We start from the raw sequence: 25468 nt of genomic DNA on the forward strand, positions 1-25468 counted from the left end.
TCACTATCGTATCTACCTGCAACTCCACTTTCAAGGAGCTATGAACCTGCACTCCAAGGTTCAGCAACACTCCCTAGGACCTTACCATTAAGTGTATAAGTCCTGCTAAGATTTGCTTTCCCAAAATGCAGCACCTCGTATTTATCTGAATTAAACTCCATCTGCCACTCCTCAGCCCATTGGCCCATCTGGTCCAGTAAGCATCTTCACTCCTGTGCATTGCAACTAGGTGATTAAATGATTGCAAATTAAATGTTGCTGAGGTTTGAAGACAACTAATTCAGTTTTGTTTCTTCATTGTCCATTTTGCAATAAAATGGCTCACTTGCTCTTGCCCATTAAAGGAACACTGACTAAAAAGAATCATTAGAATACAGAACTCAAAGGACAATTTAAATATTCACTACTTGCGTGGTTCCAAGACAACAATTAAATAACAATGATCTTATGTTAAAACTTTATGCTTTAAAGGCAGCCTAAGGAGTTTAAATTGTTTTTTTCCCAGTCCTTGCGTATCTATTTTTAACTTTTTACCTTTGTATATATGTGCTTGGTAGTGTGTCGTTATTACTTTCCTCAGGGTTAGCAGTTAATAAAATTGCCCTTTCATTCACTCAAGTAATACCAGTAATTGACTTTTTACTGAATCAGTAGACAGTGGGTAGCTCCATTTTTATTAAAGAGATGCATAACCTTGCACAAGAAAATGTATTTGCAGCCACCTGAAGATTGAAAAGAAGGCATTCACCCCCTCCTCACCTGACTGTCATAGAAGCTGACTTCCTCTGTTGTGCCTCCCATCGAACTATTTCTCTCAAAGAGTTGCGAGTCTATGGAATTCACTACTCTGTGCGGTAGATTTTGGGACATTGAATGAATTTAAAGGAGAAGGTCAAATTTTAAACCAAAGCGAATAGGTATTGGGAGTGGGCAAGAAAGTGAAGTGGAGGTCAAGATGAGGTCATTCATGACTATATTAATGACAGAGCAAGCTCAAAGTGTTGATTTGTCTACTCCTAGTCCTAATTGTTACGTTCCATTTGCTGCAGACATATACATGGGCACGATTTTAACTCTCAAAACCTATTTAGTTATGTAAAATCAAAATTTGATCCACAAGGCTCACATGTCTGTGAATCATCTTCTGTCACATTTTCAATGGGCTTTTCCTACTGTGCACCATCATGTGCTGATGTATTCGGACTCAGAACAGGGAATTAAATTAGAATTCCAATGATGTGTGCATACAACTATGCTCACAGAAATATGGAGGTTTGGGTAGTGTTGGGCTGATCAGTCTTCGATTCTTCATTAAACAGTCTTAGAACAGCAATAATCTTTAACCTGTCACTGGATGTCTTTTGCTTTTTCTTAAGGACTTAGTTTCCAGGCCTTGTCATCTAAATAGGAAGCACAGTGCATAAGAACTGGAAAGGCCTTGGATTTTTAGAGAATATTGCATATTACAACATAACAAGCAAAGTATGTACTTTCCCTTTCACAGCTCCTCTGTCTTCAGATGGCAATAAACCTAGCAACTGCTTGAGGAGGACAAAAAAGTGCAGGAATATACTTAAATTAAGAGAATTTGATAAAGTCAGAAACGTCTACCGGTCACATCCATTGATATTCAAGTTTATTATCACAATTTAACTTTTTCTGCAATCAGGAATCTTGCCCCATACTTGAAACATTTCTCAAAATGCTTGCTTTACAAAGATATAATTTTCAACCTGACAAGTGCGTGCGCGTGTGTGTATGAAATATAACCTGAACATTGTGGTTTTACAAGGTTTGGATTCTTTTTTACCATGGCAAAAGTTTCAGAAGTGGCTGAAACCCTGAGGGGAGGCTCAGTAATTTCAAACCCTTTTGGTAGTGAGAATGGAGTGAAGTATGTTTCGAGCACACAAGTGTTAGAGATAATAGACCATTTAAATTGTTAATTGAAGAGGGATTTTGCACCCTTAGAGCGTAGAGCCTGAAGCCTGCACATTCTATTCATACTGGAGCAAGTCTGAACTTTGTGAGCCAGCATACCCCTTTGAAAAGAGAAGCTGCCCATATGGATCTCATCCTGCAACAACCTTTCCGGAGTAAAGATTCTATTTTGGGAAAGTGAGGTGCTGTTTGAAGGCCAGGTGCCCTTTGAGGGAGATAAGATATCCTTTGGAATTGTTAAAATTATTTACAAATGTGCATAAATGGTTTCTTAAAAAGTTCACCAAAACTGTCAATAGACCTGTCAAAATCGACTGTCAAAACTGTTGGAAGCACTTGTCACGTGGGCTGATTGAAGGGATGTAGAAGACAGCCTGTCAAAAGTGTTAAGGACTTGTCAATAGCACCCATCAAAGGGAGCTGTCAAGGTGTTTAAAACTCCTGCTCTTTAAATATTTAAAAATAATATTTGGAGTGGAAAAAGAAATGCTTGTTTGCTATTTTTCTGTTCACATAAGCTTGAAGGCTTCTATTACTGGGTTTCACAGCCATTCAATATCACAATGTGATTGACAATTCAATCATGAGTTTCAAAGCCAGTTCTTAATAAGGGAATGGCTTTTTTTGTTATAAGTTCAAGGAATGTAAATGTGGCAAATTATTTTTATCAGTGAGTTTTCTTTCAATAATCTGAAATAGATACTTCAAAATTTATTTTATTCCATCTCAACTTAAATTCTGAAGTCTGCCCATTGTGAATTAATGGTGAGTTGTCATGTTAAGTGAAGCACAAAAATAGGGGGTTATGAGTTGGCATCAATTGACATGTTGGTGATATAAAGGACAGCTCATCGTATTGAACGCATTAGAGGACATAGGGGATGTATAAGTGCTTACCACAATATAGGACCCTGAGGGGCCATAGTGGATGGCTGGGGAACATAGGATAGCACAGATTGACATAGACCAGGCATAAGAACTGTCTGGTGGAAGGTGGAGGCTGGGAGCATGTTTTATTCTTCATTTGTAAACTTTGGACACACTGAGCTGGATGTCTGAATCAGGCCTATGTAAAAACAATGACTGCAGATGCTGGAAACCAGATTCTGGATTAGTGGTGCTGGAAGAGCACAGCAGTTCAGGCAGCATCCGAGGAGCAGTATGTACAGTGCACCTCTGCACCTCGTGTTGTACTCAGTTCCTCTGGGAGTCATCTTTCAATTTGTAAACCAGCTCAGTCTCATCAGATGAAACTTAGACAGATAGATGCCATTTTGATAGGTTGGGTTTGAGGAATAGAAAACTCTCCCTGAGCACCAACAAGGCAGCAAAAATCCCAAGTATTTCACTAAGAATTGAAATGGATGCACAAAGACCCACAGAATGTTCCTTGATCTGTGGAACCTGGTAAATACATCCTTTGTGCTGTAATGTAGGAGTTAAAATACAATTTTCAATAATTGTTCAGTGTTAAAAATAATCAGGCTGTTAGGCTTTTACAAGTACATTGCTGAGGTGCTGGAATTGTTAACATTCTGGTTCCTTGACCTTCAATGATATTTTTCGAAGCTGAAACAGGAAATATAGTTATTATGCAAGAAGGTTGAAGTCCTCTTCAGTTTCTTTTCATTTTCTCATTACATGTGGAGGTAGATAGATTTTTGGAGAGCAGCTTTTATTCATTTGACTTAGTTATAGAGACAAAAAAAACTGCAGATGCTGGAATCCAATGTAAACAAGTAGGAGGCTGAAAAAACACAGCACGCCAGGCAGCATTAGGAGGTGGAGAAGTCAACATTGTGTGTAACCATTCTTCAGGACTGGGGGTAGGGGTAAGGGGAGCTGCAAATAAAGGGGCGTGGTGGAGGATATTGGGTGGAGAGAGGGATAGAGTGGTGAGGTGGTGATAGAGGAACACAGATAGAGGGTATAACCTGGTTGATCAATGGGAGGAATGAATCCAGTTAGTAGCTGGAAGGAATGGTAGGTGGAATGGAAGAGAGGGGGAGGGGCTGGAAAGAGAGGCAGAGGGATGGGAAGGGAGGTTATTTGAAATTAGAGAACTCAATGTTGAGTTCTCCGGGCTGTAGGTTGCCCAGGCGGAAGATGAGGTGTTGGTCCTCTAGTTTATGGTTTGGTTCATTTGGAAAAAGGAGGAGGCCAAGGGTGGTTATGTCAGAGAGGGAGTGGGAAGGCAAATTACAATGGGTGGTGACTAGGAGGTCAGGTCGGCCTCTGCGGGCCCGGCTGAGATGCCCAGCAAAACGTGCCCTACGTTTGCATTTCTTCTTGTCAATAGAGAGAAGGCCACGTTGGGAGCACTGGACACAATAAACTAGGTTGGAGGAAAGGCAGGTGAACCTCTGTCTCACCTGGAAGCACTGTTCGGGGCACTGGATGGAAGTGAGGGGGTGCTGTGCCAGCAGGTTTTGCATCTTTAATGGTTGCAGGGGAAAGTACCTGGGAGTTTGGGGGGATGGTGGTGTTAGTGAGGAGACTGGCGCAACCCAAGGATTGGTGAAGGGAATGGTCCTTGCGGAAAGCAGAGGGCAGTGGGGAGGGGAAGATGTTCTTAGTGGTGGGGTCTAGTTCAAGTGGACAAAAGTGTTTATGGATGATATATTGGTTGTGGAGACTGATGGGGTCCATTGTATTATCATCCTTAAACACTTCTGCCAACTCCAACTGGACCTCACCATCAAGACCATCCCCCTCACCCCTCTCTGCCTTCCGCAGGGACTGTTCATTGTCAATCCTTGGTTCACGCCATTCTCCCCACCCAACCTCCACAAACCCCAGTTACCTTCCCCTGCAACCATTAAAGATACAAAACCTGCACACCACCCCATCACTTCCATCCAGGGCCCCAAACAGTGCTTCCAGGTGAGACAGAGGTTCACCTCTCTCTCTCTTGTCCAAACTAGTTTGCTGTATCCAGTGCAAAGCTCCTTGGATGCTGCCTGAACTGCTGTGCTCTTCCAGCACCACTAAACCAGAATCTGGTTTCCAGCATCTGCAGTCATTGTTTTTACCTAGTACTCCTGATGTGGTCTTCTCTACATCGTAATGCAAATGACCAAACATAAATTCCGGGCACGTTTTGCTGAGTATCTCAGCCAGACCCGCTGGGGGCCGATCTGACCTCCCAGTCATTGCCCGTTTTAATTCCCCTCTCCATTCCCTTTTCTGACATGGCCATCCACGGCCTCATCCATTGCCATAGCGAAGCAGACCACAAATTAAAGGAACAATTGCCTGGGTAGCCGACAGCCCAGAGGACTCAACACTGAGTTCTCCAATTACAAATAATCTCTTCTCATCCCCCGACTTCCTTTCCAACCCCTCCTCCAAATAGTGGTCAGGAGCTGGGGTGCAAGATACACCAGGAGATAGAACAGATGTGTAGGAAAGGCAAAGATACAGTGATCATGGGGGATTTCAATATGCAGGCCAACTGGGAAAATCAGGTTGGTAGTGGTTTTCAAGAAAAGGAATTTGTGGAATGTCTACAAGATGGCTTTTTGGAGCAGCTTGTGGTGGAGCCCACTGGAGAACAGGCAATACAGAGGTATCTTGATTATCCGAATACCAATTAACCAAAAATTGGATTATCCGAAGGAGATCTCGAAGTCCCGATAGAAACATTACATCAAAGATGTGTCTCCAACAGTGATCGCGTCTTTTGTTTACAGTGATTAAACAGGCACCATCTCTAAATGACTGACCTCCCGCCCTCTCTCTCCCTACAATTTCCCTGTAGTTCTACAGAGGGGTGTACCCTAACCTTGCATGCTGTGTGCTTCTGCAGTCTCCTGAATGGGGAGCAGACATTAAAAACTAAAAGCCCCAGAGGAAAGGTATTTAATCAATTAACCGAATAATCGATTTATCCAAATGAAATACTAACTGCCCATCTTGTTAGGATAATCGAGGTTCCCCTGTTCTATTGTGCAGTGAGGCAGACTTCATAAGGGAGCTTAAAGTGAAGGAACTCTTAGGAGGCAGTGATCATAATATGATTGAATTTACTCTGCAATTTGAGTAGATTAAGATAGAATCAGAGGTAACGGTATTATAGCTGAATAAAGGCTCCTACAGAGGCATGAGGGAGGAACTGGGTAGAATCGACTGGGAGAGGAACTGAGCAGGAAAGACAGTGAGCAGCAATGGCAGGAGGATTCTGGGAATAATTCAGGAGACACAACAGAGATTCATCCTGGGGGGGGGAAAAAAAGCATGGTAGAGGGTGGATGAGGCAACAATGGCTGAATAGAGAAGTCAGGGATAGCATAAAACCAAAAGAGCAAGTATATAGTATAATAAAGGGCAGTGGGAAACCAGAGGATTGGTAAACTTACAAAGTCCAATAGACGGCAACACAAAAAGAAATAAGGAGGAAGAAGATTAAATATGAGGGTAAGCTAGCCAGTAATATAAAGGAAGACTGTAAGAGTTTTTTCAGATACATAAATGGCAAAAGAGAGGCAAAAGTGGACATTTGACGCCTGGAAAATGGCACTGGAGCAATAGTAGTGGGGAATAAGAAAATTGCTGAGGAACTGAATAATTACTTCAAATCAGTCTGCAAGGTGGAAGACATGAGTAGTATCCCAAAAATTCAAGAGAGTGAGGGGACCGAGCTGAGTATGGTTGCTGTCAACTTGGAGAAAGGCTAGAAAAACTGAATGGCCTGAAGGTGGATAAATCAACTGGACCAGATGGACTACACCCCAGAGTTTTAAGTAAGGTGGCTGAAGAGATAGTGGAGACCTTAGTGGTGATCTTTCAGGAATCACAAGAATTTGAGAGGGTCCCAGAGGACCGGAAAATCATTGACATGGCTCCCCTGTTTAAAAAGGGAGTAAGGCAAAAGATGGAAAATTACAGACCAATTATCCTAACCTCTATAGTGGGTAAGATCCTGGAATCCATTCTGAAGAATGAGATTTCTGAATACTTGGAAGTGTATGGTAAAATAGGGCAAAGTCAGCATGGTTTCATCAAGGGGAGGTCATGCCTGACAAAACTGCTAGAATTCTTTTGAGGAAGTAATGAGCAGATTAGACCAAGGAGGGCCAATGGATGTTATCTACCTGGACTTCAGGAAGGCCTTTGACAAGGTGCCACACAGAAAGCTACTGAGTAAGATAAGGGCCCACGGTGTCCGGGGCAAAGTACTAACATGGATAGAAGTTTGGCTGTCTGGCAGAAAGCAGAGAGTGGGGATAAAAGAGGATGGTAGGCAGTAACAAGTGGTGTTCTGCAAGGCTCAGTATTGGACAACAACTTTTCACTTTATAGATTAACAATCTAGATGAAGGAACTAATGGCATTCTGACTAAATTTGAGAGTGATACAAAGATAGGTAGAAGGACAGGTAGCATTGGGGATGTAGGGAGGCTGCAGAAGGATTTGTACAGGTTAGGAGAGTGGGCAAAGAAGTGGCAGATGGAGGACAATGTGGGAAAGTATGAGGTCATGCACTTTGGTAGGAAGAATAGAGGCATGGATTATTTCTAAATGGGGAGAAAATTCAGAAGTCAGAAGTGCCACGAGACTTGGGAGTTCGAGTCAAGGATTCACTCAATATAAACTTGCAGGTTGAGCCAGTAATTAGTAAGGCAAATGCACTGAGGACATTTATTTTGTGAGGACTTGAATAGAAAAGCAGGGGTGTACTTCTGAGGCTCTATAAGGCTCTGGTTAGACTGCATTTGAGCATTAGGTGCAGATTTGGGCCTCATATCTCAGGAAGGATGTACTGGCCTTGGAGTGTGGTCAGAGGAGGTTCACACAAATGGTCCCAGGAATAATAAGCTTAACATATGAGGAAGATTTGAGGACTTTGGGTTAATACTCGATGGAGTTTAGAAGGATGACAGGGGGATCTAATGGAAACTTACAGAATACTCAATGGCTTGGATAGAGTGGATGTCGGGAAGATATTTCCATTGGTAGGAGAGACTGGGACCCGAGGGCTTAGGCTTAGAGTAAAAGGAAGACCTGTTAGCACAGAGATCATGAGAAATTTCTTCAGCCAGAGAGTGGTAAACCTATGGAATTCATTACCACAGAAGACTGTAGAGATCAGGTCATTGAGTATACTTAAGACTGAGGTAGATTCTCGAGTGTCAATGGGATCAAGGGTTATGGGGAGAAAGCAGGAGAATGGGGTTGAGAAAGTTTTCAGCCATGATTGAACGGTGGATTGAATGGTGGAGAAGACTTAATGGGCTAAAAGGAGTAGAAACTAGGCCAATGTCTTATGGTCCCTTCCATTCCTCTGACCGACCCTTCCTTTGAGCTACCAACCATTCCTCCCATTGACTAACCAGGCTGTACCCTCTACCTGTGTTCACTGATCATTATCTCGCCACTCCAGACCTCTCTTCACTGAAAACTCTCCCTCACCCCTCCTCCACCCCCTCTCTTTATCTGCAGCTCCCCTTACCCCCACCTCCAGTCCTGAAGGAGGGTTATACTCAGTGTAGATTTCTCCACTGCCCAGTGTAGATTTTCCTGCTTCTTGGATGCTGCCTGACCTACTGTGCTTTTCCAGCACCACTCTAACCTAGTAGATTTCTCCACGTCCTGATGGTGCCTAGCTTGTTGTGTTGTTCCAGCCCCCTGCTTGTCTACATTATTTATTTGATTGTCATTTATTTAAATAGCTTGCAAAAGCAACTGGAATGACTAGTTACTCCAGTTCTGTGTGTGATTGTTGGAATACCTCAGCAGAATCAATATCAGGTTCAACAGAACTGTTCTATGCCAGTGTAGCTTACAAAATTCAGGTATCGGGAGATTTATGATTGTATATTTGAAACTTATACTAGTTAAGAAGAAGAACTTGCAAGTATATTATGCAATGCATCAAGTCAAGGAATCCCACAATGCTTTGCTTCCAATACTATATGTATGTGAAGTGTAAGAGGCCTTGCCGATTTTTTGTTATTTTCATTTCGTTCTTTTAACAGTTTTGATTTGGAGCTATGAACTGGGTTCTGTGAGCTTAAGGTTACTTTTGTGTGTGGGTAACAGGGAGAAAGTGAGGACTGCAGATGCTGGAGATCAGAGCTTAAAAATGTGTTGCTGGAAAAGCGCAGCAGGTCAGGCAGCATCAAAGGAACAGGAGAATCGACGTTTCGGGCATAAGCCCTTCCTGAAGAAGGGCTTATGCCCGAAACGTCGATTCTCCTGTTCCTGTGTGGGTAACAGCTTGTGTTAAAAGGAAAACAGACCAAATATATTTTTGTTTATCTCTGAGGCGAGAACTGGAGGTAAAGATTCTGCAGATGCTTCATCACCAGGAGCGAGTATGTTTAAGCATATAGCAATGATTGGCTATTAACAAGGTCAGTACCTGGGAATTCATTCCAGCACATCTGTGAAGAGACCTTATTCTGAAGCAGTTGACTGGTAGCTGGCATCCCATGGAGGAAACGGTCAGTCTGAAATGGAGTTCGAGTTTAAATTGGGTTTTGGACTATGTTTTCTCTAGAAAATGATGATACTACAGCATGAAGACTTGAAAACTCCCTTTCTACCTTTACCAGTCCTTGGCAGTTCAGAGAATAGAAAATTAAGCTGGAAGTTTTACTGCCTTTATTTGGGGCTGATTTAGTTCATCTGTCTATGTCCATATTGTAACTAAAGTATAGTCCATTATGGAAGAAAAAACATAGCAGCCAATTTGAACAGAGGAAGGGTTAGGGTTGGGGTTAAAGTGCAACTCCCTAAATAAAGACAACAAGAATACAGCAGAGATCCTGTCTTTGGTTGCTATAGTAGTTGAAATATAGATGCTGCTGGAGATTAAATGTCTGTGTACTTTAAAATCATGCTATTGGAACTTTTATGTTCACCCATGAAAGTAGATAGGATTTAATTTGACATTTCATCGAAACAATGACATCTCTGATCCTGAAACAGTTCTGTATTGAAGCGTGAGGCCAGACGTCAGTTCATATTCGCATAGCAGGTCTTGACCCCAAAAGCAAGATTTTGATTCAGAGGTAAAAATATTGTCAACAACTCAAAACTAATACAGAATGTAGAAAGTTAGAATTGTGCTCACTATGCATGTTCATGCTAAATTAATTAACTATATACTCTTGTCTAGCATAAGCATCTTTCATTTTCTGTTTGTATCACAATCATAGTCATGACTTTGGACAATCGTTGCATTCCACTGAGGTTGATATCAACATTTTTGTATTTACAGTAATTAATGACCTCGGGTCAAAACTAGAATTTAGGGTGCGAGATAATATCTGGGGAATATGGAATTTCCTTGCCTTTTCATTCAACTTTTTAATTAGCTCGATTTCAGCAATTCTCTCAACTAGATCCAGAATAGGCAAAATTCCAATGATAAGTCAGCAATAATTGTCACTTCAGCAGGTCCATGCACCCCCACCGCCTTTCTCATATAAGGCAGAGAGAAGGAAATCTATTATTTGAGATGGTTAAATCTTTAGAATTCACGACTCAGACCTGTGAATATTTGGTTATATATCAAATGGATATTGGATTGAGGAGTTGGCAATATGTTTGCGAGCAGGTAGAAAAATGGAGTTGACACAACAGTGAGACCAATATGATCTCATTGAGCAGGTGGAGTAATCTCAAGAAGGCAAATGACCTTTTCCTACTATTTCTTAGTTTCTTGCTACCATCCCATCTGTCTGTGTAAATACAGCAGGGGCAAGGTGTAAACATGAACATATTCTGTAACTCCTTTACCCAGCTTAAGCACATCAGAACTTTATTACAAACTGATGAACTGATAACCTTTTCCAATTTTCATCCAAAAGACACCAGGCCTACTAATTTAAATAGTTATCTGCAAGGGCTTTATAGTGCAGTAGTAGTGTCCCTTCTTTGAGCTAGGAGGCTCAGGTTGAAGTTCAAACCTGCTCCAGCGATGTGTAATAATATCAATAAGCGGCCACATTATAAAGTATCTAAATGTTTTCCTGCATTTAGTTAAAAATCACACAACACCAGGTTATAGTCCAACAGGTTTAATTGGAAGCACACTAGCTTTCGGAGCGACGCTCTTTCATCAGGTGATACACCCCAGTCCAACATCGGCATCTCCGAATCATTCCTGCATTTAGTTCAACTTCATACCCCACAATGCATTACACTCGTCAGTTCTAGAAAATACCATATTCTATGTTGCATCCAAAAATAAAACTAATGTTGTACTGATAAGAATTAAACAATTATGTATGTGTGTTTTTCTAAATGATCTGTATGCTGGACAACTAACAATTCTAGAATTTTATAATTTTTTGTCATCACTTTTAAATAAGCAACAGCTACCCTCATGGATTTATGATAATATGAAATCCTGACAATATTTTTTATTAGTCCCAATTGTTCTCAATAGCAAAACTAGAATTCAACTCACCTGAAAACAAGGCTATATTTCAGCATGAAAATTAATCAGCAAGCCCAGGAGGAGGTCATGAAAGCTTAGAGATGATTTAGATTGAGTTGATTCACATACCTTGGGGTGGCATGGTGACTCAGTGGTTAGCATTGCTGCCTCACAGCGCTAGGGACCTGGGGTCAATTCCAGCCTCAGGCGACTATCTGTGTGGAGTTTGTACATTCTCCACGTGTCTGCGTGGGTTTCCTCCGGGTGCTCCGGTTTCCTCTCACAATCCAAAGATGTGTAGGTTAGAGTGGATTGGCCATGCTAAATTGCCCATAGTGTTAGGTGCGTTATTCAGAGGGAAATGCGTCTGGGTGGGTTATTCTTCAAAGGGTCAATGTGGACTTGTTGGGCCTAAAGGCCTGTTTCCACATGTAGGTAATGCAATCTTCAGATTTTTAAATGCAAACATCAAATGATTATTGTGCATACCTTTGAGTTTTCATGACTTACAAATAATTCTGAATACTCAGGGTGGGGTGAGCAAATAATTTATGTTGCCTGTTAATTTAAATGACCATGGTGTGCAACCAGTCCTAAGTGTTCTATTGAGCATGCCAGAACAGGAGGAGCAAATCTGAGAGGCTTCCACAAATTCAAATAAAACAGACCATCTAAAGCCAGATTACATCTGTTGTGGTTCTGTTCGCCGAGCTGGGAATTTGTGTTGCAGAAGTTTTGTCCCCTGTCTAGGTGACATCCTCAGTGCTTGGGAGCCTCCTGTGAAGCGCTTCTGTGATGTTTCCTCCGGCATTTATAGTGGTTTGTCTCTGCCGCTTCTGGTTGTCAGTTCCAGCTGTCCGCTGCAGTGGCCGGTGTATTGGGTCCAAACGTCTGCAACACAAATTCCCAGCTCGGCAAACAGAACCACAACAACGAGCACCCGAGCTACAAACCTTCTCACAAACTTTGACCAGATTACATCTCTTTAAAAGGAGGCGTATTGTGGCTGGACCAGGTTCAGGAGGGCATTCCTAAAATGATTTTGACATGGAATGAATTCTGTAATTGGCTCAAAATGCAGAAAATGGTTTCCAAGACACAGCACTGGAGGTCTTGTTGGATCAGATGGAAAGAATCTACTGGGGCTAGAAAACCCATCAGTCAGATTTAGAGAAGGTTAGTGGAATAGGGTAGCTGTGGTAATAAATACCAAAAATCAAGACAGATGCTACAATAAGTTCAATGATATCACAGGTGGTCAAGGTCAATGAATGCATCTTCAAATGTCATATCTTAACATAGCATACCAATTTATGAGCCATTCCTGCTATCTGCTATGATTTTTGTAAACATTGCTGTTAGCATTCGAAGATACTATGCTTGTGTATTTGGTATTAGTTATCTACCCTGAGATTCTTAAAGGCTGCTTTCTAGGTAATCTCACTTCTTGGTCCCTGGCATCTATAATTAATCATTATCCTGCAGTAAAGATCTCTCATTCTCTTAAGTATCAGAACACTCTTTATTTATAATATGTGTTTACAGGTCGCTGAATATAGTTCCCTAACTGAGTGTTTAGATCCATGTCTTAACCAGGCTTCTCCTCTTTTGCTTGTTCTGTTATTGTCAGTAATGTTATCAGTCACATCATTATCCTTTATCTATTCTATTATATTACTTTTACTCCCACATTTCCCTCCTACTCGGGATTTACATTATTCCAGCAATTTTAGCATTATTTTGATTTTTATCAATATCATAAGGATTTTATTTCTCAGTGTCAGTAAGATCAATGCATTCCTGGTCCTCCTGAATGCTCTTTCATGAGTACTGACTGTATGTGACCAGGGTGGATCTGTTCTTCGGAGGATTATTGCCTCTGCTTATCTGTCCCATCAAAGCTTCTCTTACAAGTTGAATGACATTGGCCCAATTAAGAATGAATTGTCCTATGTACTTCACCAGGCCTCAGAATAGCTGCCCATGACTTATGCACTTTGGTTGAGGAAATGCACTTACGGTCATTGTCTTTCTGAGGTCCATGTGGTATCTTGCCTCTGTATTACGTGTCTCAAAAACATGATTGCTGTATTTGAGAATTGATCTTTCTTCCTAATTAAGTGTAAACCCTGCACTTTCTAATGCTCTTAAAGCTTCTCTGACTCTTGTCATCAAACTACTTTTTTGAGTAAGTGTTTAAAATAATATCATCCATGTGACAAATTGCCTGTTATTTTCCTTTCATCCTTGACATTTGTCTCTGAAAGGTTTCTGTTACCAACAAAATTCTGAAAGGTGCAAAATGTCCTCATTTAAAGTCTATGTTGTCTTCCTGAAAACTGATTTTAAGTGATATGACCTTAGGTGGGGCATCAAATCCCATAGAAATCAATGTTAAAACAGGGTTTAGGTTCAGCTGGGCCTTCCTGAATGTAAAGAAAATATTATACTTGTATCATGTTACTTGAAATACAGGACATTAAGTGATCACGTTGTTAAATTAAATAACTGTTAAAATAAGTTGAAAAATATCTCTATAAAAGATAAATATAATATTTTACTTACAGTACATCCAGTGGTGGACCTCTGAGATTGGAGTCGGGGTTAACAGCTAACTAAGTCTGCAATAGAGGAACTTTGTTCATCAGGCTACTATGTGCCATTGGGGCCATTGCCTGTTCCTGGCCACAATGAAACTGGTGACTGATGGTGTCTTTTTGGTAGGTAGCAACACCCATTCTTGTTTTTTGCAGCCTCCAGTGTCCACTCTGTGTCTTAGTCAGTAGATAATCATCTGATGAAATCAGATGACGGTCTCGTTGAAGGTCTTTGTTCAAGTGAACAAGATCATCACACAATCTTAGTTTTCCATTTCGTTATGAGCTGTCATCAGCACAGAGCACCGTTGTATCAGTTCTATCACTAATGATGTAATCATGTATCTAACTGAGCTTTCACTTTTTCTAACAGTGGATGAGGAACCACCCTTGAAGTATACAGGAAGACAGGCTTAACATCTTTTTGCAGAATAATGTGGAACTCCTGTTTAATTTAGCTAACCCTCTGAATAACTTGGGAAAGTTTTGGCGAAATTTTCCTCCAATCTCGTCTTGGAGCTCTCTCTAACAGTCATCACTGAACAGATGATTAATCTGAGCAATGTATCAAAAAACACACAAAAAAAGGATGTTTGAAGTAGTGATGCAAGCTTGAAAGTCACAGGAAAGGGACTTTGATGGAACAAGACTGTGCAGAAGTTACATTTATACTGAGATCACAGAATAATAAACATCACTACACAAACAATGAGTACTAGATTTGTAAGACAGTTCAGGCACAGAGTTTGGACAAAATTGGATTGCAGAAACTGCAGGAACATGAAGACAACCCCAGCTGTGATTCCCGCTCGTGAAGGAAAACATGTGTGAGCCAAAAAAAAACAGTACCAGAGTACTGTGAAAATATCTGAGGGTGCAATTTAAAAAATAAGCAAATGAAACACAACATTATTACTGACCTCTGCACAGTAAGACCGTCATAAATTCCCAAAACTTCAACATCTTTTACAAAGCGGCAGGGACAGACCACTATAAACACCGGAGGAAACATCAAAGAAGCGCTTTGCAGGAGGCTCCCAAGCACTGATGATGTCGCCTAGCCAGGGGACGAAACATTTGCAACAAAAACTTCCAGCTCGGCGAACAGAACCACAACAACGAGCACCCGAGCTACAAATCTTCGCACAAACTTTGAATCTTTTACAAAACTCAGGGCTCTTCAGACAGGTGGTTACCAAATTCCCTAGCAAGAAATGGGAAGATACAGACATCCTATCCATGTTTAGATTCTTTACATAAAGCATGGAACTTTTTAAAAAATCTAAATATTGTGGAGCCAGATAAGGAAGTGGTGAAAATTATGACAGCCATTGGAAATGAAAGGTTGCACAGGTCTATTTCAGCAGTACCAGAATAATCCTGCTAAACAATGGAAAATTCTGGAAAATAAATTTTTTATAAAAGTAAGCTTTAAAACTTGCTATATAGACCTGATATCTAACAGGCAATAGTTAAAATAATTAATTGATCAGTTGTACTTGGGTCCTATCGTAATGGTGAAGATTGTGGGTTTTGTTTTAAGAGTCCAAGGTGTCTGAATGGATAAAAGAGCTGGTCATGTCTTCAATGCCTATCAACATTTCCCTGAAATGCTCATGGAGAAAAAGATTGCGATATTGACTGTTGCTTAAAGAAAATACTAAACAAGCGTAGCTGGACATCAAGATCTGCAAGCATTATACTGTTACCAGTACTGACACAGAAGCCTTGATGCTGAAAGCAAGCAAGCTGTGGGAGAAGTGTGGTCTGTTGCACCCACTGTACGGTTGGTTTGTGTTTGAAGTCATGTGATGGTCATTGAAACTAAGCTCACCTATGCAAGAAACCCATTTCTGAAATGCAACCCGTGCATACAATAAGACCTAACTGAGCAGCGTACACGCAGCATGCTGGCAGCAACAACAGGCAACGTGCCAGAGATTGTGTAAACCCTAGGCAGCAACATGACGTTTAACAGCAAGATTGACCGGGATGAAATTCAGCATGGAATAATCTTCAATGAGAAGGTGAACAGGCTTTCCACATCACAAATGTGATATAGCATGTGGACTCAGTCAAACAGAAAGAAGATTCTATCACTATTAACACTATATGCCTGTAGAAAATTGACAAACACAAATGCAAGACCACATCATGGAGTAAATTATTTCAACTTTAATTAGCCAAAGCCTATCGTACAATTAAAAAGAGATAACGATCATAATAAAGATAGATATTTGAAAATATAAGAAAAAATATTTGCGGGGAAGGAACTGCAATGGTTAAATTTTCCTTTTCTTTTGATAACAGTGCAAGTGTAACGGAATGTGAAATTCACTTGTCTGAGAAATGTGACACTGACCACTTTTACCAAAATCAATCCATTTTAAATAATAACCTGCAGGTTTTCTGTAAGTGGTTGTGCAGATAACCCTTGTTGTTATAGAACTCTGGTAAAACTGCAGAAACATTAAGGGGCTGTCATCCTTTAGGCCACTGAAGAGATCAGTACTGCTTTAGTTTGGGATGAAGTGAGCATGGGACTAAAACGTTGACTGAACCAACAGTTGATGGCATATGTTTGGGTGAAGCTTTTAATTGTATAAAATGCTTGTGGCAGCCATGAGCAATGCTGAGAAGCAGCGTGCTGCATTGCTTACCACTAGCATACTTTGGTAGAACATCCGACAAATTAAACCACTCCATCTCTGTCACCATATTTCTTCACACTTAGCCCTTTATGAGGTTATGAACCACTGTGTGGAACCAGTGAAAGAGGAAACTTGGCATAACCAGTCCAGCAGTAAACTAGTGGAAATTAAGAGGTAAATGTTCCGAGCAGTTGCATTGTGAATAAGGTGAAATGTATTACAATTCCTGTTTGCCAATGCTTGGGGAAAATTATATAGGACCCAGATCTTTCTGTAATGTCCAGTTGAGTGTCTACAAATTTACAGGGTCAGATAGTCCCAGAGAGGTCCATTTGTCCTCAACCCAATTAAAGATTAATTGAAGCACTTCAGTGCTATATTTATTGGCAACTCAAGAGCTGCTTCCTGTCAGGCTGCAATTTGCAGCTAGAAAGAGGTGTCAGGATGCGGGGACTTGTTGGATGACTTACAACATGGCACCTTGTACAGGTCTCAGGCAGGAAAAGGGATGCAGCCTCCTTCATTGGTTCCATTCCCAGGTTGGAGCATCACCCTCTTCTTCAAGGAATTCACAATTTACCTGTCCCACTGCCCTCCTCATACCACACCTAGTTGACCTCCCAGCCTCATTACAAGACTGCACACATGCCTTGTTTTTATGGGCTCTGATTCTTAGACTGGTGAGATTATTTGTAGTTCCAGCGGTAGCTAGCATTCCCAGTGGCACTGTCGGGATTACAGGGTTGCCAGCACTCAGTTGGACCAATTGATCTGAGGTGAGAGTCCTTTCTGTGTGAGAGGCAGAATCCCATCTCATCATTTAACATTAATTGACCACAAGGCAGACTGTATTAACATGGAAACATATTTCCTGTGAACTCTTCAGGTGACACGGTGGGAATCTCCACAACTCATTAAAATTCTGTGTTTATTTTGAACTACCCAAGCATGTGATTGATCTCTTCTAAGTACTTCTTCCCTAATGTCTCCAATAATTTTGTATGATTCCCATTCCCAACACACAAAACAGCAGCTAATGAACGTGGAAGACCCTATACAGACAACAAGCAAAACCAATGTCATTTACAAACTACTGTGCAAGAACTGTAACAAACAATACATTGGATAAACAGGCAGAAAACTAGCCACCAGGATACATGAACATCAACTTGCCACAGAATGACATGACCCTCTCTCACTAGCATTCTTACAAACGGATAAGGAAGGATACCACTGACTGGGACAACACATCCATCCTAGGACAAGCCAAACAGAGACACACACAAGAATTCCTAAAAGCATGGCATTTCAAATGGAATTCTATCAACAAGCACATTGACTTGGATCCCATTTACCACCCCCTGAGATAAAGAACAGGAAATTACATCACAATAAGAAATTACATCACTACAGGAAATGACACTACCAACCCAAAGAAATCCAAATATATAAATAGAAAGCAGGAATCATCAGCAGTGCTTCGTCTGGAGGCTCACTGAAGATGTTACCGAGTGTGGTGACAAAACATCTGAAGACAAACCTTCCAGCTCATTGAGCTAACCTACATCCAGAACTTGCTAACACCTATGGGCGCAATAAGCTAAAGCTGGCCTGAAAATGGGAAGCGAATGCCAGTTGACAGAGTGCTACCTGCGAACAGCTGTACCTCCTGCATGAATGCCTAAGAAAACAGGTACTACCTAAATGTGTTAAATACAAACCTCCCCTTAAAACCCCATTGGCCAAAAGAATAGCAGAGCAAAGCGGTCTCAGAATGCTTAGAGAAATGATTAGTGATGCCCACAACATACTCCATAAATACAATTGGGAAAAATTGTACCAAAAATCTTTAGATTAGAGTCCCTACAGTATGGAAACAGACCCTTTGACACAACAAGTCCATACTGACCCTCGAAAGAGTAACGCACCCAGACACATTCCCCTACCCTATACCTACCCCTAACTAATGCACCTAACACTATGGGCAATTTAGTATAGCTAATTCCCCCGGGCAGCACATCTTTGGATTGTGGGAGGAAACCAGAGCACCTGGAGGTAACTCACACAGACATGGGGAGAATGTGTAAACTCCACACAGATGGTGGCTTGCAGTGGGAATCAAACCCAGGTCCCAGGTGCTGTGACGCAGCAGTGCTAACCACTGAGCCACTGTGCCACCCCAGTTTACTTGCTCATGCAACAGATCATGAATGGACAGACATAGTACAGCAAGCCATTAATATTAGACTGCGACATACACAGAAAATGAAAAAGCTAGATCTGCAGAAAAAACTAGGCAAACTTACACAAAGTAACAACACTGAAAACACAGAAGCATGGATTAAAAACTTATCTGACCGACCCTTAACAGACACTGAAAAAGTCGTCTTAGTAAGAGGATTAAATTACAACTTCCAGGATTCAGACAAGAAAGATTTCTTAGCAGCATTAGAAACAACGCTGAAAGCCAACCAGCTCAGAAGAAACCCAGCAAACTATCAGACAGGTAGTCACACCAACATTAAACAGACAAAAAGAAGGCAACACACTCAATACACAAGAAAGGAAAGCACTAGAAAGACTAACTCAATACACAAGAAAGGAAAGCACTAGAAAGACTAAAAAAAGATAAAAACATTGTTATCCTACGTGCAGACAAAGGACGCTTGACAGTCATTTTAAATCAAAGAGACTACATTGAAAAAGCGAACACATTACTTGCAGATACCAACACTTACCAACAAGTGGCGATAGACCCGACCCCACAACTAGAGAACCGAATCACAGCCCTATTCCAAATCTTCAGAAATCTGGAGAAATAAATAAACCAAATTCCGAAAAAGGAAACTAGACGGATCCAACACACCATGCTTCTACGGATTATCCAAAATTCACAAACCAGGAGCCCCCTCAGACCCATAGTCTCGCTACCTGGAACACCAACTTACAGACTGGCCAAGGAGATACACCAAAGACTGAAACACTTAGTAGAAGACTCACACCACTCTATCCACTCCACCCAAGAATTCCTGAAGACCATTAAAGACAGTAAGATAGAAGAGGATGAAATAATGGTCTCCTTTGATGTAACAGCCCTATTCACATTAATCAGCATCAACCTGGCCAAGGAAATACTGACTACGCTCTTAGAAGACTGAAAGACACATACACCAAACACCACCAAATTCATCAGCAAGGACAATATCATCAATCTAGTGGACCTATGCCTTATCACCCACTTCACCTTCAACAACAAAGCCTACAGACAAACCAACGGAACACCCATGGGATCTCCGATATCAGGGTTCTTAGCAGAGGCAGTAATGCAGAGACTCGAACAAACAGCTCTGCCAAACATCCAACCCAAACTTTGGGTCTGCTACGTGGATGACACCTTTGTCATCACTAAATAAAACAAATTAGAGGAAACCTTCAAGACCATCAATAATAACCTTACTGGCATAAAATTCACTAAAGAGGAGGAAAGCAAAAACAAACTGCCATTCCTAGATGTCACAGTGGAGCAAACAGCCAATGGGGAACTTCAAACCAGAGTCTACAGGAAACCAACACATATGGACCAATTATTAAACTACAAAAACAATCATCCCAACATCCACAAATGAAGCTGCATCAGAACATTATTTCAATGAGCCACCACACGCTGCAGCACAGAGGAACTATGCAGAGCAGAAAAAAATAACCTGTATAGTCTATTTAAAAAAAGGGTATCCAATGAACACAGTCCGATGATTTCTCAGCAACAAACCTAAACAAGCAGACAAAACGCGTCCAGCAACCCTAGCCACTCTCCCCGATATCAAAAATCTTTCAGTAATGACTGCCAGACTAGTAAGGCCCCTTGGTACCATGGTAGTCCACAAATCCACCAACACACTAAAACAGCAGCTAATGAATTTGGAAGACCCTATACAGACAACAAGCAAAACTAATGTCATTTACAAAATACCGTGCAAGAACTGTAACAAACACTACATTGGACAAACAGGCAGAAAACTAGCCACCAGGATACATGAACATCAACTAGCTACAAAACGACGTGACCGTCTCTCACTAGAATCCTTACAAACAGATAATGAAGGACACCACTTCGACTGGGAAAACACATCCATCCTAGGACAAACCAAACAGAGGCATGCACTAGAATTCCTAAAGCATGGCAGTCCAACTGGAACTCTATCAACAAACAATTGACTTGGACCTCATTTACCACCCCCTGAGAAAAAGAACAGGAACTGACATCACCATATGGAATGACATCACCACAGGAAATGACATTACCAAACCAAAGAAACCCAAACAGATAAATAAAAAGCAGGGATCATCAGCAGTGCTTTATCCAGAGACTCCCTGAAGATATTACCTCAAATGGTGACAAAACATCTGAAAATGAACCTTCCATCTCAGCTAGCAAACCTACGTCCAGATTCCCATTCTGTCCAGTGTCACTGCTGCATTAATAGCGTTTTGTGATATTATGTCATATGAAAGTTACTAAGTTGTCTTAAGGCACCCTGAAAAACAGTGTCATACTTCAAGGGGCATTGCAGTCAACACAGCTCCTCATTTTTTTTCAAACAGGTTAAAAAGCCAGCCCAGGTGCCATGGACCGACAATTTATGTAAATGGAATAGGTCTCGAGCAACTGCACTATTGCATCAGTGGTGCTAGCTCCAACATTGGTGCAAGATGATCAGTACAATTCAAATCTTTCTTGAATAAGACAAATATATGAGGCAGAAGCAGGCCACTATCACAATCAGATCATTTGCCAAATGCCCCATTAAGTTTTCTCCTACCTTCCCTCATTCAAATTGATCAACATATGTCACAATTTCTTTCCTCTTCATGTATTTATCTAGTTTTCCCTTAGTTACCTTTATATAATTCACCTCAACCATTCTCTGTGGTAGGAAGTTCACATTCTCACCAGTTTCTGAAGAAAGAAGATGTTTCTGAATTCCCTTATGTGATTTCTTGGTGACTGGTTTAGATTCCTGGTCCTTGATTTTACACTCCCTCACAAGTGTAAATATTTACCCTCTGTCTACTCCATTAATGCTTTTTGTAGAACAGAATTTTACAGTCTTCCATCAGCAGATCTGCTGGACTGTTAAATTCTCCTGGGTGGTCTTTCCACCACCTACCCACTCACTCTCAGTATTTGTCTACAATTTTATTGGGAGTAATCAGTAAGGGCTGATAAGGCCTAAGGTCTGTCTATCTTCACCCCAACTGAGGCCTTTGAGTAGCCAATCATTGATTTGGTGCTCAAATGGCCAATCTTGATGCTGGAAGAAGAGTTTAAGAATGGGATTTGGTGCTATCCCTAGGATTTATCCTGGTAGCTCCATTACAAGAAATGCACTACTCAGCCAGAGGGAGAAAACAGTTAAGAAAACACTAATAGCTGCAAATGAACAGGCTGGTTGTACTGGAGCTCCATTTTAAAGTGTATAGGTCTGACCAGTATGCCTCATTCAGAAGCAGTACTGTTCTTTTGTTCAGGGGAAGCTTTTATTCTGCACCACCAGTGCTCTCTCATCTTCCTGGTCTTATCAAAAGGACACCTAACGCCTCTTCCTCAGGGATCACTGGGATTCCATTTCCATCCCCATTTTAAAAACCTGACAGTACTCAGTGATACCAATTATGAGCTCTACTCATTCTGTACCCAAAGGAAGGGCCTGAATTTAAAGATAGCAATGTACCAACGATGCAGATGTAAGATAAGGTTATTGCCTGAAGATGATCCTTCAATCAGCTTTTCAATCCCGGACTGAAAATCAACTCCCAGATGGCTTTGCCCCTATTGTCTGCTTTCTACTTTGCAGACAGCTAATTATTCAGCTACTAAAACAGAAATTGCTGGTCAAACACAGCAGGTCTGGCAGCATCTGTGGGAAGAAAGCAGAATTTTGAGCCCTGTGACTTTTCATCAGAACTGTTCTGATGCTGCCAGACCTGTTAAGTTTCTGTAGAAAGTTCGGTTTTTGTTTCAGATCTCTAGCATCCGCAGTTCTTAGTTTCATTTTAATTACTCTGATACTGCTCTACTACGTACACTCAATCTGACTTTATTCCATTATTTGGAAGAGTGATCTACAAATGTACCAAGGCCAGTTGAGCCTGTAAAAATGACAATGTGAGGTTTTAGTGGGAACAAAACTACAGCTGATTCTAAATTCCAAAACAGCACCAAGAATCTGATAAGAATTGCTATAATGTTTAGTTTGGAACTAGCTTGTTGTAGCCCAGAAATCTCCATGTAGATAACAATTATGTGAAAAAAAATGACAAGGTTACTGAGGTATAACATTTAATAGGATTGCATTATGAGCCAATTTCCTTGCATTTGCACTAAAATGGTTTAGAAGTTTAACTTTTTGGCCTCATTTAAATTCTAGCATGTAGTTTTCAAATCCTAGTGAACCTTGATCCTTATTTATTCTTCCTTCCCAGGCTCTTCCATCAAGGCATATTAACTGTACTGTAATAGCAAATCTGCATGTGAAAATACAAAATAGCACCCTTAAGCACTTAACACACACAAAATGATGAAAGAAAAAAAATATGTTCTTCAACTAAAACGGTGAATATTTCCTCTTCGTTTCTGACTGTTCAGACTGCAACTTAAGGAATGAAAATCACGTACAATTTTCAAGCATTGAGTTGAAATCTGAACTAAGGAGGCATTTAAGCTGCAATTTTAACATTACAATGAAGTGATTCCCGTTTTGTGGTGGGCTAGAACTACAGAGTTGGCTCACAGGAGCAAGCATAATGTTCCATTTAGGTTTGACACAATGGTGATTGCTTTTTGTTGTCTTTGAGTGGTCAATTGTCACGAATGGTAGATTTAACTTGTGATGAGCCAATTACCTGGGTGACTGGCTATTCCAGCAGCATGGAGACAGTAGCCAGTTTTGACGCCTGGACCTCATTGAACAAGAAACTTCAAGTCACATCTCAATATCACTCATTTGATTTAGGACAGTGGAATATTGAGCAGCATGGAAGTTTCCCAGCTGGTGGCAAGGAAATAGTTTTAAGGTTCTTTAAAAAGAACTTTATGTTAGAAGGCACATTAACCAAGAAATAAGGGGAGTTTCTAATAAAAAGCAATGAATATGGGGACTTTAATACTTATAAAATGCAAATCAAATTGGCAAATATAATTCAAAAGCAAAGTTTGTGAAATTAATTTGAAACATTTTTTACAAGAATATATTTTGAAACTAAACTAGTAAGTGTCTATTTTTGATTGTGGAAATGTTTATACTGTTTAGAAAAGTAGTACGCCTGAGAATTGGGAGGGTTTTAGATTTCAACTATGAATGGCCAAAAATTGACTTGGGGATAATAAAAAACGAGTGAACTCAAATGATGAAATATAACAAAATATATTGCAAGAGTTTTTAAGAGTAGGTTCTTCTCCTTCTCTTTCAGGTTGTCTCTTTGGATCAAAGATAACTTGCTTCTGCTTCAGCTCATTAAGTTTTGAAACATATAATAACCCCAATGCATGGTCTGTGGACACTGTCACAGGCAGGGCTGATGCTGCTTGATGTGTTATCAGGAAGTTGTGTCCACCTTCTAATGCCTCAACTTGCCCTCTGCATATTCTAGTGAAGTCTGCTGATGTATTCACTGTCTTCCCACATCCATTTTCTCAATTTTGATAGGTCAAAAGACAGGGACTCAAAGGAAAAACCAGTGATGAGTTTTTCCCTTCCTGAGATATGGGAAGGGCAAAGTTGTGGAGGGTGGCACTGCCAACCTCTTCCTGCCATATCAGTAAGTACATTCTGGACAAAAAGGCCCATGAAAGATCTTCTTTATCCACCATCAATTAAGGTCCCTCAGTGAACAATTAAAGCCCACTTAAGGACATCAACCCACCACCAACCCAGTTACCTGTGTTCCTGCAAGGTTATAAAAGTATTGTGTGTGTGACAGGGAGACAAAGATGGTCTACCTGACAGGTTCAGGGGTGGGAGGAAGATTTGACTTGCTCCAATCTGAGAGCAATTGAGAGCACAGTCAGGTCACTGGCCACTGAAAGCTACTCTTTTGTACCTGCTTCTGTTTCTAACCTCATGGACCCCAACATAAAATCAGCTTGTAATTGCAGCAACTCTTTACAGCTCACAGCCTGACTATCCATTGATAATCTCCAACTCTGAGAAGCTGCTGGCTTCTGATTGTTTGGCAGCTTCTGGTAAGCTTCAGTGTTAATACTCATGGTATACTGAGAAGCACACTGGTCAGCTCTGAAGTAGTCAAATAGAATTTGATCCAGTGGACCTTCTCCCTGGTAAAGGTGTGTGGTGGTTGAGGTGTGGTTGCCCTTGATTAAGTCTACCCTGCGTCTTGTGTCTGAACACTAAATTAAACCTTAATTTAGGTGCCATATAGGCTACGATGGAAAAGGTTACATTGGAGAATAAGGAAGATTTAGAAACATTGCATTACTACGTTTTCATAGTAGAAGACGCACAAAATACCAGAGATAATAAGAACTAATGAAAGTGAGGAACTTCAATTAACCAGTTTAGTAAAGTAAAAGTGCTAAAAAGTGCTGTGCGAAAAATTATGCAAGTGAAATCAAACAAGTTTCCTACTCCTGAAGACATCAAAATGATAGCTGTGACAATAATGGATGCAGTGATTGAGATCTTCCAAAATTCTTGAAATTCTGAAACTGTCCCATTGGATTGAAATGTGACAAATGTAACACTGCTGATCAAGAAAGATGGGAAAGGGGGAAAAAAATCAGCTTGATGTCAGTCATGAGGAAAGTGTTGCAATTCATTATTAAGGATATAGTAACGTAGCGCTTAGAAAATTAAGCAACAGACATTGGCAGA

This window comes from Chiloscyllium plagiosum, chromosome 20 (genome assembly GCF_004010195.1).
Source record: "Chiloscyllium plagiosum isolate BGI_BamShark_2017 chromosome 20, ASM401019v2, whole genome shotgun sequence".
NCBI lineage: Eukaryota > Metazoa > Chordata > Chondrichthyes > Orectolobiformes > Hemiscylliidae > Chiloscyllium > Chiloscyllium plagiosum.